Below are 20,013 nucleotides of genomic sequence, written 5' to 3'. Positions count from 1 at the left end.
GCTCACTCAGCCAGCAGTGCAAGCTGAGCACACAGCCTTACTCTCTGTGTCTCTGTAAATGTGTAAATGTACCGGGCTGCTGTGACGAGCAGCCCATGGAAACACATGAGTAATGCATGGAATGGCCCTGACTCACAAATGATTACTAAGTCCCCATTCCTTGCCAGTGTTCTTCCTTACCAGTCGCTCACCTGGTGACTCTGGAAATGCATTCTGCATGCCCACTTAGTGCCCCACCACCCTAGCACATGCCAGCGGCTGTTTTAAACAGTTTCTTTGTGGCTTTTCACTGAGGCAGGATAGAAAGACAGGAGAAATTAAGGGCTATGAGAAGGGGAAGTGGAAACTTCTCACCAGCTCAGAGTCAAGAACTGTAGCATACATGTCGCTTGCTGGGAAGATTGTCTGTATAGAGTATTCCTTTTATATAGAGAGATTTCAAATAAAGTTAAAATAGCAACGAACCGTGAGTAAGGCCTAAATATAAGTGGGCTTTCTGTATTGCCCGTCTCCTTTCCCAGCTGGAAACCTGCAATTTTCTAAGAACTTTTCAAGAAACCCCGTTTACAAGAAGGCATGTCTTAACCCACTTGTTCAACTTTTCAGAGCCATGGGTTTATTTTATCAGATCGCAAGCTTATCCAAGTCACCCTAGGAACCACCCTGCTATTTCACTTCCCGAAAAGAGTGATGATGGTGGCCACGTATGGGTTTCTTAGCGGCCCTTTGAGATGTGGCTTGAGAGGCCACCAAAGCAGCCTAATAGAACTGCTGCGAAATCACCTCAATGGGACTGTCCCGAGCTCGTGTGTGGGTAAATGCTAGCCATTCCCTGAGAAGCCCTCTTTCCACTTCCGCCCCCAGCTCATAGCTGGTGAAAATCTCTCCTTCCTAAGTTCCAGCAGTGCTGCATACGACATGGAGTTGAAATTTTTCTTTGAGGTGCTTTCGAGGCTTCGGGCTTTACCAGAGTTTCTGAAACAATTCCTCTCAGGCTGCTCTAGGTGGCAGCGTAGAGCTGCGTTTTTAGCCCCCACCCAACTGCTGCTGACGACTAATGAGTCCAAAAATCCCTGTTGTATTTCCACCACCTCCCCAGTTCTGCTACATTTTGTCCTGTTTCCTGTCACTCCTGCAACACCGCATCACCTCCAAGCATCCTCTCTAGTGACCCCTCGCTCTCATTCCTTCCCCTGCCTTCACCCTCTTGGTAGCAGAGGGCACGGCCATCACCTGCATGCGGTCCTGATGAGATGGGCCAAGGTGGAGGAGGGGACTCTGAGGCTCATGTACTCCTGCCCAATCCTTTCCTAATTGCTTTTCAAATATTATACGCGTGTGTGTGTAATGTATGTGTGAAGGCATTTGTGTGTGCATTTGTGTGAACCTTGGAGGCCAAGGTTCATATCTGATGCCTTTTACTGTCACTCTCATCTTATTTATGTTAATGAGATCGGGTCTCTCGTTAAGCCCAGAGCTTACTAATTGGCTAACCTGGCTGGCCGAATCGCTCTGGGGATTTTCCAGTCTCTATGCACCACCATGACCGCCAGTTTTTATGTGGGCCCTGGGGATCTACTAGGTCCTCATACTGGCCCAGCAGGCACGTTACCAACTGAGCCATCTTCCCAGTCCCTTGTCTCATCTTTTTCTCTTATTTTCACTAAGTATCTCTGGGCAAGCCAGCACTCCAGGGCTGAAGACAGAATATCAGCTGACAGCGGTGGTGCACACCTTTAATCCAGTAACTGGGAGGCAGAGGTCTACAGAGTGAGAGCCAGGTAGGCTAGGGCTACACAGAGAAACCGTGTCTTGAAAAGCCACGACAGGGAGGGGGGAGGGAGGGAGGGAGGGAGGGAGAGAGAGAGAGAGAGAGAGAGAGAGAGAGAGAGCGAGAGAGAATATCCGACTATAGAAAGCACCATCTGTTGAAGGGAAACAGTCACCTGAGACCCCATCCCCCACCCCCAGGAAACATCATTATAAATCAGGGTGCCACCTCCCAGGAGTCTCTCTTTCAGAACACGGTAAAGAGGCAGCTCCCCTGACCCTGGGGGTCTGAGAGGTGTTCTAAAAAGCTCTGCTTGAGTTGAGGTCAGAACAAATGGCAGTTGAGTAGACTGGGTGAAGAGAGTGTGCCAGGTAGCAAAGTCACAAGTGCAAAGGCCCTGGGGTAGAAGCAAGCCTGGAGAATAGGAAAGAGCAAAGAGAAGGAACTTGGGGTCCCCCTGAGAATGAAGAGACTTCAGGAGGTAAGTTAAGCAGGCTTCTATAGTTCTTGGCTGGGATTTGGTCTCCAATCCATGAGCGATGGGGAGCCAGGGAGGAGTTTAAGTATAGGGCAGTTGGGTTCGAATTTTAAGAAATGGTAGTGGCTGGTTAGAGTCAGCACTGCGCTCCTCTAGCTTGAAGTCTGGGCCATTTCCCCCCAGCCCTTGCATACTGCCTTCCTTGCATTTTTTGTAACAATGAGGTCATCATGGGGGGGAGGAGAGAGAGTTCCAGGCCTCTAAGCCTCCTTTATCTTGGTGCCTGCTGGGATGCGGGGGAGGGGAGGAACAAGCATGAAACTCCCTTCCCCCAACCCCACCCCCACATCTGGGCCCAGCTCTTGCCACTCTAGGCTGTTGGCAGCAGCGTAGGTTGTATTACATAGAATAATTTTATGCAGTTTTATTGTAATACATTTTATGAAGGTCGTGTAGTACCGCGGCCACCACCGAATCCCTCTGGGGTCCTGAGCAAGTCTCTCTCTGGGACTCAGCTTCTCTATGCAGAAGTTAGTGGGGAGCACTGTTCAATAGAACTTTGTGCAGTGAAGGGCACGTCTCATATCTGTGCTGTCCAGTGTGAGAGCCTGAGCCACTTGTGGCCAGGAGACATCGCAACGTGGCCAGCCAAACAACTGAGTTGGTCATCTAACTGTGACTGGAGAGCCTCTTGTGGCTACTGGGCTACCATGGTGGACAGCACAGTTTGGTTTGGTTTGGTTTTTCGAGACAGGGTTTCTCTGTGTTAACAGCCCTGTCTGTCCCAGAACTCACTCTGTAGACCAGGCTGGCCTGGAACTCACAGAGATTTGCCTGCCTCTGCCTCCCTAGTGCTGGGATTAAAGGGGTGCGCCACCGCCACCCAGCACAGATAGATCTTAGATGTTTCAAGAATCTATAGCATTTGTGGATCATTTCCGGACCCTAGAAAAATACCCTGAACCCAGTCTCCTCCAGCCCGACTCCTGTACCTCAGGCACTTAGGGTATGAGGCAAACCGACTGTACCCTGCCCCCGCCCCATCTTCTCTTCTTTCTGTCTAAAAAGGCAAGGGTGGTTGGGTACAGGGTGGTATTAGGAATTTTTGGCATCTGCTCAGTTCCCTGTCCTGCCTTCTTACAAACCACTGTCCTGTCCCTGGACCAGTCCCTGCTGGGCGCAGACTCTACAGGACGAGGACGCTTGCTCTGAAGATGGAGTTGTGCACTGGGCTTGAACTGTTCATGAACCAGGGGTTTGAGAGTAGCGAGGTGGGAGACTGTTTCTGTCTGTTTATGCTACCATAACATTGTTATATCAACAATAGAAATACATTTCTCGTAGGTCTAGACACTGTGACGTCAACCAAGGTCTTGGCAGGTGTCTTGTGAGGACTTCTCTCTGCACACAAGACAGCGTCTTGTTACTGCATCTGCTAGGGGAAAGGCTTGATTAAATGTGAAAGAAGGGCCAAACTTGACAAGCCCTTTAGAAGGCTGAACTCCCAACTATCCTGGAAGACTCCACCCCCTAATGTGATTGATTAGTTTCGACTGGAATTTTGATTTTGGTTTTTATTTATTTCTTTTCTATATTTATTTATTTATTTGGTTTTTCGAGACAGGGTGTAACAGCCCTGGGTGTCCTGGATCTCGCTTTATAGACCAGACTGGCCTCGAACTCACAGCTCACAGAGATTCACCTCCCACTATCTCCCGAGTGCTGGGATTAAATGTGTGCCCCACCACTACCCGGCTCAGTTTGTCTGGAATTTTGAAGACGCCACACTCAGATTATAGCAGAGACTAGCTAGATGAGGAGGGGCCTTCCCTCAGCCTCGGTTTAGCCCTTGGGTCTTCCACTGTGGATGATCCAGTGACTGTCCTGCTCTTCTGGCCTCACTTCTGCCTGGTCCTCTCTCTCTCTCTCTCTCTCTCTCTCTCTCTCTCTCTCTCTCTCTCAATTTATTTATTTATTTATTTATTTATTTATTTATTTATTTATTTATTATGTATACAATATTCTTTCTGCGTGTATGCCTGAAGGCCAGAAGAGGGCAGCAGACCTCATTACAGATGGTTGTGAGCCACCATGTGGTTGCTGGGAATTGAACTCAGGACCTTTGGAAGAGCAGACAATGCTCTTAACCGCTGAGCCATCTCTCCAGCCCCCTGGTCCTGTCTCTTACCCCAGCACACCTAACCACCCATGCTGTTACTGTCCGGAACATCTAAGGGGCAGACTCTGGCCTCACCCAGCGACACACAGGCCTGAGGATGCCCAGAGGACCCTACATCAAGGAAGCATGCCCAGTGTCCTTTTCACTGCCTAGTTCCTCTCAGGGAACTCTCTCACTGACCCTATGACAGGGGCAACTTTCCCCAAGATTCACTTTTAATCCCAGATACCCCAAACTGACTCTCCTTTCCTGTTCCCACCTGCCCTCTCCTCCCCGTGTCTCAGTGACAGCTCTCTTTCCCTCCACATCAAAGTGGCATCTGGCTGCTCCCTGCCCTCTTAGGCTCCAGCAGAGATGCAGGAGAGGTCAGACACAGGTTTCCACTCTGACCACGGGGTGGGACACAGCAGGGAAACACTTAATTTCCTTAGACAATTCTTCTAGAAGTAGATAGAGCCTGTGGCCAATATTCAGGTGGAATCCAGGGAAGACAGAATTGAGAAAAAGGAAAAGATGTCACACTCTGCAGTTTGGACTGCGGTTTCCCATGAGCCTCAGAGGCTCCAGATTCTGCTTGGACGAGACTTCTCCACAGGAAGCAAGGAAACACCTTGGGATGCCCACATCTCTCACCTACTATTTGTCTTCTGCCGGTCGGGTCAGTGCTTCCCATGCAGTGACTACCCCATGCTTTTGGGTGCTAGCGTATGGTTTTGGGTGATGCTAGAAAAACGCGTTCGCTCTGTGCTATGGTAACATTTCAGTTGATTCTGAAGGTGGGTTGTGCTGATGGGTTTGTTTGTTTGCTTGATTGTTTCCAATTGGACACAGCTAGAATCATCTGGGAAGAGAGGACTATCGAATTGACCAGTAGGCAGGTCTGTGGGGCAATGTCTTGATTAATGTTGCTGTGGCAACCTAAGCCCACTGTGGGCAGGACCATCTCTGGGCAGGTGGTTCTGGGTATTTTAAGAAAGGTCGCTGAGAAGCCAGGAGGAGCAAACCAGCAAGCAAGACTCCTCCATGGCCTCTGCTTCAGCTCCTGTCTTGATTCCCTTTCATGACGACTGTGAGCTTTAAGATAAAATCAACCTTTTCCTTCCCAAGTTGCTTTTGGCCACTGAGTTAGATGGTTTTATGATAACTTCACACAAGCTAAAGTCATCTGAGAAGAGGGAACCTCGATTAAGAAAAAACCTCCGTAATATCCAGCTGTAAGTCATTAACTTTTTAACATAATTTTTATATTGATTCTTAGGGAATTTCACATCACGCATCCCAATCCCACTTATTTCCCAGTCCCTCCAAATCTGTCCCTCATCCCCATAAAATCCACCCCTAAAAGAAAAAAATTTAAAGGAAGATTTACTTATTATATATACAGTGATCTGTCTGTGTGTATGCCTGCAGGCCAGAGGAGGGCACCAGATCTCATTACAGATGGTTAAGTCACCATGTGGTTGCTGGGAATTGAACTCAAGATCTTTGGAAAGAGCAGCTAGTACTCTTAATTGCAGAGCCATCTCTCCAACCCTGAAAAACATTTAAAAATTAATTAAAAAACAAAGCAAAGGGGCTGGAGAGATGACTCAGAGGTTAAGAGCACTAGCTGCTCTTTCAGAGGTCTTGAGTTCAATTCCCAGCAAACACATGGTGGCTCACAACCACCTGTAAAGAGATCTGGTACCCTCTTCTGGCATCCAGAATATATGCACACAGAACACCATATACACAATAATTAAATAAATTAAAAAAAAATAAATATATTTTAAAAACAAACCAGAAAAAAAAACCCACTTCATTCCTCAATCTCCCCCCACTTTCCAGCACCTCTTTGTTTGTCTCCATGGCATTGGGAGCTGCCATGTGTCACCAAGTATACACTTTTTTCCCACTCAGCTTTACTTGCAAACATTCCTTGCAATGAGTTATGGGTCTGGTTCAAGGCCTCTGGCTTCTGGGACACCATCGATACTGGACCTTCACTGAAACTCCACCTCTCCTCTGATGTTGTCCCAGTCATGGAAAGCCTGTTGCTATGGTTCTGCTGGACCAGTCCCTTCACACTTTCCAGAGGTCATAGATGGGGTAGATGCCCATGTGGGCCAACTCAAAGCCCTGGATGTGGGTCTGGGTAGTAGTTGATTTGGTCAGTCCTGGCTGCTGGGACCACCCCTCAGGGAGAGGCAGAGCCAGCTCTCCTATGCTTGGTGTCACCAGGGCCAGCTCCCCCAGACCCATGGTGAAGGGTGGGACCATCTCCTCCGTGAGGGGCGGGGCCAGCTCTTCTGCTACAGCACAGCCAGCAAGGGGCAGGACCAGCTCTCTCCCAGGGCCAGCAAAACTGGTGCTGGTTCAGCATGTCCCTTGGATTTCAACACACAGAGTTCCTATATAAGCCATTTTCTTAATTAGTGATTGATGGAAAAGGATCCAGCAGCTGAGCCCAGCGGAGGTAGCCCACACCTTTAATACCAGCATTTGGGAGGAAGAGACAGGTGGATCTCTGTGAGTTCAAGGCCAGTTTAGTCTACACAGTGAGTTCCAGGACAGGCTCCAAAAGCTATGGAAAAACCCTGTCTAGAAAAACCAAAATAAAATAAAAATAAATTAATTTTTATTAATAAAATAAAAATAAGTTAATAAATTGCCATAAGGCGCAAGCCATCATTAAGTAGCACCTCGCCTTGGCCTCTGTAGCAGCTCTTGCCTCCAGGTTCCTGTCCTGTTTGAGTTCCTGTCCTGACTTCCTTCATTGATAAACAGTGTTGTGGAAGTGTAAACCAAATAAACCCTTTCCCCCTAAACTTACCTTTGGCCCTGGGACTTCATCACAGCAATAGAAACCCTAAATAAGACAGCGCGGTGTTTATCACAGCAATAGAAAGCAAACTATGTCCTCAGAGACAGCAAGGAGGTGACATAAGGATTTGGGGAGAAAGGTCCACGTCGATACAGCCCACCCTTCATGTCACAGAGACTCGGCTCAAGCCCTCCTTGTTTATGTCTGCCTTCTGTACCACCTGTGGCCTTTCCATCTTCTTTTCCAAGAGCAACGTTGTCTTTCCTCTTTCCCAGGGCAGCTGTATGGTCCACCACAAACGTGTCCCCTCAAAACTGTACCAAATATTATCTCAAAGATGGAAAAGACCAGAAGGTAAGGAAGCAAGCCACAACCGCACTGCTGTCACTGGCTTGAGTCCCTCATTGGTTTCATCTCTTTCTGTCCCTTGCCCTCAGATGCCCCTTGGCAGAGCTGGGTACTTGCCCACTGGGGTCCCACAGATTTTCACTGACTGAGCTCTTGGCTGTGTTGTCCTTGCACAGTCATTGTCCAGTTGTCCATCACCGACGGTGACAGTATAGAGGTCCTATACTGCAGTCCTCTCCTGTTTTATAGTATCTGCATGCATTACACCTGCAGCCCCAGCTCCCACAGGAACGATGGCCCTGGTCAATGCAGCAATGTTTTTCTTAAGCTAGTGGTCTAACAGCATTAAGGTGGCTGGGTGGCACTTCCAGCTTCCAGTTCAGGCTGGGCTCCCTGGCATAATGTTTCTCTCTCCAAGGAAGCTGGGAACTGTAGCTGTTGGGGGAACAGAAAGCAACTATTCTAAAATTTCAAGTGTAAAATGTCCCCCACTTCACTTCCACATTTGGCTCCAAGATTGTTTTTTAGAAGCTGGAGAGATTGCTGCTCTTCCAGAGGACCCAGGTTCAAATCTTAGCACCCACATGACAGCTCACAACTGTCTGTAACTCTAGTTCCAGGGGATCTGACACCCTATTCTGAACTCTATGGGAACCAGACTCACACATGGTGTACAGACATACATTCAGGGAAAATACCTATACACATTAAATAAATAAATAAGAAATATCATAACTTTTCAAGAAAGTTCTTTTAAACATTTATATTTCCTCTTTGACACTGTATCACTCCCCTCTCACTTTCCCACACCCAAAACCTACCTCTCCTACCTTCATGTCCTTAAAAAATATAACCCAGGCTGGAGATATGGCTCAGAGGTTAAGAACACTGGCTGCTCTTCCAAAGGTCCAAAGTTCAATTCCCAGCAACCACATGGTGGTCCATAACCTTCTGTAATGAGATCTGGTGCCCTCTTCTGGCCTGTAGGCATCCATGCAGGCAGAACACTAAATAAACAAATCTTTAAAAAAAAATAACCCAACTGAGTCCAATTAGTGATAAGTTTGGCAACCTATCAACCAAGAAAAAATGACGTCCCCTCCCTAGCTATCATCAATTGCCAATAGTTCCTCAGCTGAGGGTAAAGCACCATAAGCCCTTTCCATAAGGCCCTGAAATTTCTGTATAGAGAGGACCACATACCAGAAGTTCTCAGAGCCCAAACCTACAGGGATTATGTTCCTGCCCTCGTCTTCCTTGAGTAACTCAAGGGCTGGCCTCCTACTCCCCCACGCTGGCTGTTTCTAGGTCATGAGGGTACACTGGAGGTAGAGTGATCAATCTGTTTCTAGGTCATGAGGGTGCACTGGGGGTAGGGTGATCAATCTGTTTCTAGGTCATGAGGGTACACTGGAGGTAGGGTGATCAATCTGTTTCTAGGTCATGAGGGTACACTGGAGGTAGGGTGATCAATCTGTTAGTCACCATCCACCACTGTGTCGCTCCACTTATTTATAAAAGTGAACGGATCAAAGTCCTGAGTGTCAGCTGAAACTACAAAAGTCTTAGCTGACCTCATCATGTATCTCCTGCTTGGTTTTTGCTTTTCGGGGCAGAGTTTGGCTATGTAGCCCTGGCTGGCCTTGAACTCATAGAGGTCTACGTGCCTCTGCCTTTTGAGTGCTGGGATTAAAGGTGCGCACCACCATGACCGGCTATCACGCATCTTCTTTGATGGAAGCACCATGGACAAGCAAGAGGAGCGCAAAGCTGGAGACGGCACTGATTTTTATTAAGAACAAATCATCGTCTTCGCTAGGGTAAGGGAAGGGGTTCAATGCAATCAACCTCTGCCCGAGATCGGGGTGGCTTTCTGAGGCGTCAGTCTAAAAGCAAGCTGAGCACCCAGAGTGGTAGAACTCAGCCTGCTGGGAGGCGGCTATGCTCTGTGCATGCGTAGCTTCCACCCCTGGCACCTGGGCCTCTCTCTTTAAGGACTATTGTGCAGATATTCTGGGTGGACGGAGAGATGCTCACTCAGCAATTACGTCATTCTGTCTCCTTGAAGAGAAGCTCCTGGCAGCAGATGCTGTGCAATGGTTTACTTGAGACCCAGAGGTTTGCAGGTTCGGTGACCACCCCCGTGTTTCCATCTTTGCCACTGACTTTTGCTCTTTGGAATCAGGCTCCTGACTGACAAACACAACATCCTTTATTCCCCAGGAGTCAAGGAATATCCACACTTCTTCCACTTTTGTGGAGATAAAGCTGATGCCTGGGGCCACTGCTCTGTGCGTCATGTATGTGCTGGCACTTCCCTTTGTCATTGTCCGGTCAGACAGCGGCAACAGTCCCCTTCTGAGTCACTAACAAAGCCTCCTGAAACTCTGAGAGTCAGGCTGGAGTTTCTTCCTTACTATTGGCTGGCCACCTAAGAAGGCTTCTTGGAGTTTCACTTTTATGCCAAGGTTACTTACTTCTTATTCCTGGTGCATTGGGAATGGCCCCTCACCTACAGCCCCTGACCTCCTTTTACACTCTAGCAGACCCGGCCAGATGGGAGCAGGTTGGAGTACTGCTTTCCCAAGGCTTGATACCCCTCCAGTACTCATAAACATATGGCCACAGGTCTTGCTGATGCAATGCCCCTCATGTGCCTGGCATTGTGTTAAAAGCTGGGCCAGCGCCAGGATGGAGAAGGGGGGGGGCATAAGAGGCAGGGTACACATTTCAAGGAAGTTTCAAGGTTATGCAGCTCTCAAGTCTTAAATATTATACCCTGTGCCCTTTCAATAAGTCTATCACATCCTTTCGTTCTGACAAGCACCCCACCACCACCCCCATTGTAAGGATAAGGAAACTGACTGAGGTCAGTTTTCCAAGGTCATTCTGTTGGATTGACATAGCCACGTTTTTCTAACTTCCTATAGTTAAGATGTACGAGTCTGGTGGTCTTCTAGACGATCTTAAATCCCTAGGCCCACTTTGACTCAGTCCCACCTAATATACTTGTGGGCACCGGCAAGAGGGCAGGAATCTCTTGCAGACAGCCGCAGGAAGGGGCTGCGGCCAAGAAGGAACATTTCCATGCATGTCCACCAGATGGCGCTCGAATACCGAGCCACTGACCTCCAGCGGCCAGTGGGCGGACCCCCGAGGTGGAAACGCTGTGCGAAGCCCTGTGCGTTACCCACTGGTCAGGGTCCCTAGCCTTCCTCCGCTCTCCCAGATTTCTGCATCCCTCGCGCCTTTTCCTGCTGTGCGCAGTAGTTAGACATGTACCAGGAGAGATGAGACATTCTTATGGGCACTTGGGAGGTCTCTGCCTTCTTTCCTGTAGAAACTGTCTTGACAGTGCCCGGTATACCCCAGGACCTCAGAGCACTGCCTGTTCCATTCCCTAGTTTCCTTCTTGAATTCCCAAGGCCCTCCCTGTCACTCCCACCCTCTCCGCTTCTGCCAGTCTTCAGAGGCAGGGACCATTAAGACCGATTCTACAGATTTGGTGATGCAAATGTATGCAAATGTATGCAAATCGCCATGTAAAGGAGGCTTGCCACTGTGGTTCTAAGTGGCTGTCACAGCTTCTCTGACACCTGTTCTGAGACAGCTACCCTGCCCCCTCCTGCTCATGTGTCTATCTGCCTTTTGCAGCCCCCCACTCCTCACGTAAACACACACACACACACACACACACACACACACACACACACACACTCAAGGCTCTGGCTTCTGGTCTCCTTTCCCCCAGGGTCTCAGGCTGACTTCTGGTCAGCAGGGACTCCTTTGCTCTTCTCTCCAAACTCCTTAGAGGGAACAGCAAGGGAAGGACTCTACTGTGCACAGATTTTTCTGGCATCTGATAATTCACTATTTTCTGGCTGTGTGACCATGGGAAAGAAGTTCAACTTCTCTGTGCCTCTGTTTCATCATCAGCACAACGGGATTACAATGCTCATAGCACACCATCTTAAAACACGAAACTGTTCATCTTTTGGTTCTCGTTGACCTTTTGGGTCATCACAGTGGTCAGGACTTGGCCTGGAGACAGATTTACAGATGGACACAGCTCAGGCATGTGGATGAGTGGGTTCCTGTCCGTGCGTGCACACATGAACACACACACAGCTGACACTTTCACACACTGACAGGCGCACGCGCGGGCACACACATTCAGAAACACACACAGGAGGAGGCTGTGGGAGGTGGAATCTGAGTCATCGAGACCAGAGCTGTGGGTGGTGCTTTTGTCCTGATTTCCGGGGCTCGGCGCTCCATTTCGAACAAGGAAATGTTTGGAGGGTGGCAAAGCCAGCTCAACAGCTAAAGGCCCCTTTTCAGGACTTCTTCCCAGGTCATCTGTCCTTCTGTTCCGACCCAGCTCAGTATCATCCGGACTCTTTCCACTGACCCTGCCCGACTCCAATGGGCCCCAGTAGGTAGGGCAGGAAGCTTATGGGAGGTGCCGTCAGAGCAGGCTTGAGATGATGTCACAGCAGGTGGGCCTGCTTCAGCTCCTCCCTGGGGAAAGGCGTGGAGGTCCCTGCAAAGGAGGGCTACAGAAACAGCACAGGGTGGCGGCTAAGGGAGGAGTCGACGCAGCTTCAGGTCCTGGCTCTGCCCCTGTGACTGCTTTAACCTCGTTGGCAGTAGAAAGAAACTAATTACACCTAAGTCACCGGGGGTCTTGTGACTTTCCAATGACATCATGTACACGTGCTTTGTCCAGTGTGCTAGGGTGTGGAACGACACTGGTTGCGGGGCAGAGTACATTCCCTGTGCAGCTCCATCCTGGCAGTCGGTTTCCTCTCTTCCTACAGCCCTGGCCATCAGGCGTGGGGAAGGAAGAGGGAAAATGCTACCAGTGATCTGGAGCCTGGGGAGCCACTCCATGGCTGGGTGTGGCAGGGACAGCGACAGGCCCTGCCGTGTCCAGCTTTTTCTCTGTTTGGAAGATGATTGACTGAGTCACAACCTTACCTAAAGGGAAGGAAGTACACTATTGCTTGTCATGCACCTACTGTGTGCTGGGAACGGCCTCATGAACTCCAGGTTCTCCCAAAGCTCTGGGATGCAGTTGATCCCAGCATCCTCTGTCCACAAGACAATAAGAAATGAAAACACTTAGCCCAGGACACACGGACCATAGGTAGAGCAGGACTCTAATCAACCCATTTCTGTCTTCTCTTTCCACCACCCTCAGTGGTTTAGACTAATCTGAGTGGGGCCTGGGAACACAGTATCAGCTTCTCCTGATACAGTCCAGTTCTGTCTGCCAGGTCGGTCTCTTGTGAGGGCAATAGTAGAGCTGGTATGAGCTAGTTAATCCATGGGAAGTGTCCCCAGGTGTTTGCACTTGGCTTCCAGCCCAGGGACCATGACATCAGGGAAGGGACCCAGGTGCAAGGGACACAGGTGCATAGAAGTGGGGGTGGCATAGGGGCAGCCTAGACACCTGCTGAAGGCTCAAGCTAGTGCCAGTAGGTGGGTGGGTGGGGACTGGCAGGCAGCAGATGGAGAGGGTCAGATGGGGGCAGGGATGCTGACTCTGCAACCCAAGGTGACTGAGGAGCTTTGTGAAAGCAGGGAGTGTGAAGGAGACTGGGAAAGGGGGAAGGAGAGCCACAGGGAGGAAAAACCGAGGAAGCCAAGGACAAGGGTTGTGTTTGACGGGGAATGATTAGCTCTACAGACTCTAGGGTCAGAGAGCACGGGCTCTTAGCTCAACTCTGCTTCTCCCATGCTATGTGGCTAAAGGCAAAAGCTGTCCTTTAGTTTTCTTCATTGTGAGCAGGGAATAGCCAGTGTCTAACCCCTGAGCCTCAGATTCTCCCACAGGGAACTTAAACTTTATCTAGGCAACCAGCCACAGGATTTCAATCACTGTTGGGGCCAGCAAGGGCCTCCGCAGTGGGTCCCAGGGGCCAGTTTCCACCCCAGTCTGATCTGTGTGTGTGAGAGTCTCTCCCTTTTAATATTTATCCCAAGCTATGGTTACCTATTCCTCTGGGCCAGTTCTGCAGGCCTGTCTTGTTTATTGACTGAGCACCTAGCACACAGTAGGTGCTTCTAGAATGTTCATTGAAAAGACAGATAGTATGTCAGGAGCCAGTGGCTGGGACATTGCTTACCAATTGCTCCCAAGCTGATTTCTGGCCGGCAGATATTTCTAGACAAAGAAGGTCTAAGCTTTACCCTCGGGAACTCACAGAGCGGTGGGTGAAGGGTCTAAAGTAACAGGGTAGCTGAGGTGACTTCAGGGACATCTGCAAACCAAGACCAATGCTTGGAGGGGAAAAAATGCTAGTGTGGTTAGGCTGGGTTGGGGAGTCGGCCCCTAGAGTGCTCTGCCACAGTCCTCCCAGGCCCCAACAGTGATTAAGGTCCTTGTGGCTGGTTATTCAGCAGCCAGGCCGGAAGAGAAAGCCAGTAATTAAGAAGCTGGCACTCACACAACCGCATGTCAGCACGCCCAAGTGCAGGGGATAGCTGTCTGTCAGTCGTAGCTGCTGGTGGAATTTTTTAGACAGCTGGGCTCAAGCCGGGAAATGAATATAAGTTACATTTCTATGCATCGTTGTTCGTGGTGGAAAAAAAAAATTAATCAGTGACATAGCTGTGACACATACTCATTTAAGAGTCTACAGAGAAATGTTCATTTGTCAGAGGCAGCAAAGAAGAGATTATGTGTCAGCTGGGGAGGGGTGAAATATTTATACAATGGCTAATAAACACCGGTGCGGAAGGGGGGTCAATTGATCGTGTCACTGGCCACATGACAAATACGCCATTGAGTGGCCATGGGCACTGCCCCTGTGCCCGGGGGCTCCATTCTGATGACAAATACAAAACATGTCACTGTTAATGCTCCTGTCGACCACCCGTGCAGCCCTCCTGCTGGCTGCCCGGCTGAGATCCTAGGAAGCAGAACTCCCCTGGAAGCTGCCTACCCCAGCTTCATTAACTTGGATTTGAAGTTGGTAAATTACTCCCCAAATGCCGAAACCACTGCAGAAAACCATTTCTCTCCGTGTGTGTGTGTGTGTGTGTGTGTGTGTGTGTGTGTGTGTTATGTGTGTGTGTTCTGGTTTTGTTTTTGTTTTAAACTTCATGCTTCCAAAATTCAGCAAAATGATCGACTTCACTTTTTGCCTCCACTGAGACCTGGTCACCAGCATGTTCCCTGCAGAACACAGGCTACTGGAGCTTTGAACACCCATGCAGTGCTTGGAGGCAGCAAAGGAAGGGCTCATGGGACCTCATCGTGGCTAAGTTTGTCCCCAACTTACAGCCCCCTCCCAGCCTCCTGACGCTTTGGTACCTGGTGCCCACCTGTTGTTCCCTAAAGTCACAGTAGTCCCTGAGACACCCATTATTCCAGGCAGCCTCTGCCTTTCTCCTGTCCACAGTCAGTCCAGCTTTCCAAAGGGGAGTGCCTCGGAGGGCTGGTGGCTGCTAGCACCCAAGCCCAGTCATCTGCAGGGTTCTGTGCAAGCATTATCTCCGCGAGTCTCCGCACAGTCCTTGAAGCGGCATAGGGAAGATACCAAAACCCTGGCAAGTAGCCTGCCATGCTGCCCAGATGAGGTAGGAGCAAGTCTGATCCATGAGACTCCTCCTTGGTCACCTGCCTGGCCTGTTGGAGCCTTGGGACAGATGACTAATTCCCAAGTGTAAGCCAGCTTCTAAAGACTGACCCACAATCCTGAGGACAGTGAGTGTGTAAAACCCTATCTGCCCCAGACTCTGCTTGGAGCATTTACTCTAGCAAAGTCTAGCTGACTCCATCTTTCCTCTTCACTGGGGGCAGGTAGAGTTGCTTCTGAAGACTGAAGGGTCCCCATCATCCCAGAGACTGAGAGGCCCCTGCCAGGAGCCTGCTGCCGGTTGCTGTCCCCGCTCCTGTCATTCTTGTGACATCCAGCATCCGTCATTTGATTTGGGATGGGATGACACTCTGAGCAAACAGTTGCTGATGAAATTTCACACGTCCCTGTGAATGTGGAGATTACAGATAAGCACACGCCACAACTTGTTTTTACTTTTGCAAAATGAGATTCCTCCCTCCTGAGGTTGTGCGTCGTCTTAGACATCCCACTACGAGGCTGTGAGGCTGTTCGTAACCTCAGTGACGGTGATAATGACACAGCTGGGACTCCGAGTGTTCGCTATAATCTGGGTGCTTCCTGTATTTTGGTTAATTCTCATAATCCCATTTTACATATGAGGAAACTGAGAGTCAAAGAGGTAATAATTTACCCATGAGTGTGGTAGGAGCTTGGACTTGAACTCAGGGCTCATGGCTGAAGATCTCCATCTAGATAAGCACATGCCCTATCTAGACTCTTGCCCTCTAAAGTATTAGTTCAGTCCTCCTGCAGTCATGGAGACAACCAACCCGAATCCTGGCTTCCACCATATCAACCCCTGAAGGTCTTGCTCTCTTTTGTCTCTGGAACTTTACAGATTCTTTCCCTGCTGTCTGAAATATCCTTCCTCCTGCCTGCAGAGAAATGGGTATCCTTTTTCTGCTGAGGGCCACTGAAGATATATTTTGGCTCTTCCATCTGTCCATCTCCCAATGTCTACCCCACCCACATTCCCAAGCCTCTGGAGGCAGTCCAGATTTCCTCTGGTAGCTGGCTTTCCCAAAGCCCCATGGCCTGTAGGACTGGCTCCAAGGTGCTAGTCAGAGGCGACTTGAAAGATCTTGACCTAAATAGGGCAGTGTCCCCATTGCCCCTGCTCAGCTTCCACAGCATCCTTGTCACAGTGCTGACTGGGTCGCTCTTCACCCCCAGATACCATACAAGCCATGCTCCTCTCTTTGTCCATCTACATGTGTGGCTCTTCTTCCTCGGAATGTTTGGCACACTCCTCTGCTCCTCTACGGTTCATCTTCCTTGTCTCTCCAGGAAGCCCTTCTGTATTTTACCAACCTGGGCACAAATACACCAGATTGGGAAACTGAGCCACTGTGTTCTTAATAATCTTCATATTTTTTATTTATTTTTTTAAATATTTATTTATTATGTATACAATATTCTGCAGGCCAGAAGAGAGCACCAGACCTCATTACAGATGGTTGTGAGCCACCATGTGGTTGCTGGGAATTGAACTCAGGACCTTTGGAAGAGCAGGCAATGCTCTTAACCTCTGAGCCATCTCTCCAGCCCCCATAATCTTCATTTTTTTTCAAGCTTTAAACTTTATTTTTATTTGTGTATGTGTTCTTGCTTGCTTGTCTGCATATGCACAACATGCGAGGCGGTACCCACAGAGGTCCGAAGAAGATGTCAGATCCCCTGGAACTGGAGTTACAGGCGTTTTTAAGAGATTCGGTGTGGGTAACAAACCTGGGTCCTCTGCAAGAGCAGCCAATGCTCTTTACTGCTGAGGCATCTCTCCAGCCGTGTTTTTAGAATTCCTGATGTTAGACCCAGAGGACTGCCTCATGAATATCTGTCAAGTGAGTGGGTGAATACACGAGTGACCAGGGGGCGCGGACGGCGGCAGGAACAGAATGCCCAGTGACACTAGGTTTGGAGGTCTGTTCTGAATCATGGCCTCGCTTAGACTAGGGAGAGACTTGCAGCTAGCAGTTCAAGTCTCCGTTTGTTCAAACAGACTAATGATTTGTTCTGAACCTAAGTAGCCTGTGTGCCTCCAGAAAAGTTACTGAACTGCTCTGTGCTTGGCTACCGCATCTTGGGGGGCTAATACCACTGATATCATAAGATTGTGTTAAATCAAATAATTTGAGTTGCATAAATGTGTTCAACACCTGTTTATTACTGTGAAGACACCAAAACAGGTGGATGAACCAGGAGGAACTGCACTGTGGAGGCCATCAGGAATGGGCTTCAGAATCTTGGGCAAGGATAATAGTTGACATGCCTAAACTGCCAGGAACCTGTGTCCTGACACCAGCGCTGGCCCCATAGGCTGTGTGACCTCCTCAGAGGAATCTTTCCTCCCCAAGTCTTGGTTTTCTCCTCTTCAAAATAAGGACAGTAATTCCCTTCCCAGAACTACCCAATAGGATTATTGTGGGAGATCACACAAGATAATATATATGAAGGAGCCTCCAAATGTGCTCAGGGCTGTATAAATACAAGGGAAACTGCAGGCGGTTTGTAGGGGCTTAATTATTAGCGTTCACAGGCACTGCAGCTGTGACGCAGCCCTGCAAATGTGCCCTTGGCAGCTCCTTAGCAGGAAAGGCCCCAGGCAGAAACTGAGGCTGGGTTGTCAGCAGCTTCTAGAGGGGCTGGGCTCAGGAGGGGCTGGCACTGGCAGCACAGGTGCTTTAGCCCAGGTCTGCCCTCCAGGTGTGGACCTGTGATGCCTGGGTCAATCCGGAGAGTGCAGGAGAGGAGGCAGATGCCCTTGGCTTCAGGCCTACCACCCTTCGGATGCTTCCACTGGAAGCCGGTCTTTCTTCTGGGTTCGATCCTGGCAGCTCCTCCTCTGGCTGGAGGAGATGGAGGCAGGCACCAGCTGAGGATGACTCTGCATTTGCTAGACCCAGCTGGGTGGTGGGGAAAGCGGCGCACAGTGTCTGAAGACCCAGAGCTGTGCATTTTGGAAATGGAAGGAGGCCAGGAATTCCCTAGGAAGCCAGAGCAGGGGCGGCGGTGGTTCAGTGCTTCCCTCAGAAGGGCAGAGGAGCTGAGAGGACCTGGAGCCTAGCTTGGGGATGGATGCCGATGGGAGACAGAGCTGTGGAGGTGGGAATGGGGGCTGAGGGAGGGAGGGAGGGAGGACTGAGCCGTGAGAAGGCAGTCTCCGGAACAGGAGATGCTGCTGCCATCCGTTCACTTACTCAAAATATTCCCAGCTGATAGCACATACCTGTAATCCCCACCCTTGGGAGGCTGAGGCAAGAGGATTGCTGTAAAAGCCCTGGCTACACAGCAAGACCATAAAACAAATCATTATTCACTTTCTGTAAGCAACCCTAATGAAATTCACTGGCTCTAAGAAGAAGAGGAGGAGGAGGAGCAGGAGGAGCAGGAGGAGGGGGAGGAGGCAGGAAAGCAGAAGAGGATCTGGTTAAGAAAAGAAGAGGATCACCAAAGGTGGAAGGAATGAGAGGGTATCGTGGGAGCTGTGGATAGGATCAGAATATGTTAGCTACATACATGAAAACATTATAAAGAAACTCATCGTTGTGAATAATTAATACATGTTAACGAGGAAAAATTATTTGCTTTTAATTATTTTAAAACTTAAAAAATCTTTCTGGAGCACTACAATATTCAACTGGGGTGGAGACAATTCAATTTAATAAATATTTATTAATAATCTACTACTGAAGACTCAGTAGACAAAGTCCCTCTTCCTCCAAAGGTTGGAGCTTAGAAGTGAAATTGTCACAGGAAGAACAAATTATAGACACAAAGACAGAGAGGCAGGAGAGGCTAAAGTAGCAAGGGTAGACAGCCCCAGGCCAGGCCAGGGTGCTGGAGCTTGGCCCAGGGAGGAGTCAGGCTGAGATTATACACTTGAGAGGCCAGACTCAAATGTCCACTAGCGCCATAGAAATAGAGTCAGCAAGTGGGAACCTGTATCTCCAGTCTCAGGCGGGGCTGAAGGCAGGGGAGGGTTACCTCAGCTGCAAGCCCGAACAATCGTCAGAGGCTGAGCGTGTCTGCCACTGACCAAATGTGGGGGCAGCAGGTATGGGTGTCTGCCTGGTGCCTCCTCACACTTCTCTAATCAGCATCTTCGGCTGTGACTCAACAGTAAGAGTCCTTTCCGTGGGCTCGGCACCTCTGTCCACCAGGCCTCCTCTTCCCTTACTGCCGGCATCATTGTCTACTCTTTGAAGTGCTGCTGCAGAGACCAACTTGCTAAGTAGATGTAGAAGTCACTCCCATTTTACAAGGGAGTTACCGAGTGACCCTTGGACGTCTAGACTGTAAACACTGACCTAGAACTAGCACACGTTTCTTTCTGTTTGCTGATTCCTTGAGACAGGATCTCACTATGTGGCCCTGGCTGGCCCGGAATCCATTCTGTAGACAAGGCTGGCCTTAAGCTTGCGTTGATCCTCTTGCTTCTGACCGCCTGTATGTGTGCTGGGATTACAGGCATCTGCTAGCCTACTGGGCTTGTTTCAGCCTCCTCCCTTCTACGCTCTGCTTGGAGCTGCAAAGCTGCCCAAACAGTGGCCTGGTTCTTCCAGCACAGCCCAGTGTTCTGAGCTCAATTTGTGGACTAAAACTCCACCCCTTCACACCCCAGTCCCACACTCTGACTTGCAGCCCAGCCTCGAAGGCAGGGCTGAAATCCTGACTTCTGTTCCTGAATGCTCCAGGCTTCTGCCCACATCAAACCTTGGTGTTCCCATAAATTTTCCAGAGTGCAGACCCCTCCCTACTTCGTCTCAGAACCTGTTTGGTTAGAGCAGCCAGGATCAATGTACGGAA

The sequence above is a fragment of the Microtus pennsylvanicus genome, chromosome 4 (assembly GCF_037038515.1).
Source record: "Microtus pennsylvanicus isolate mMicPen1 chromosome 4, mMicPen1.hap1, whole genome shotgun sequence".
NCBI lineage: Eukaryota > Metazoa > Chordata > Mammalia > Rodentia > Cricetidae > Microtus > Microtus pennsylvanicus.
The sequence above is the reverse complement of the archived record's forward strand: the minus strand, read 5'-3'. Positions refer to the sequence as shown.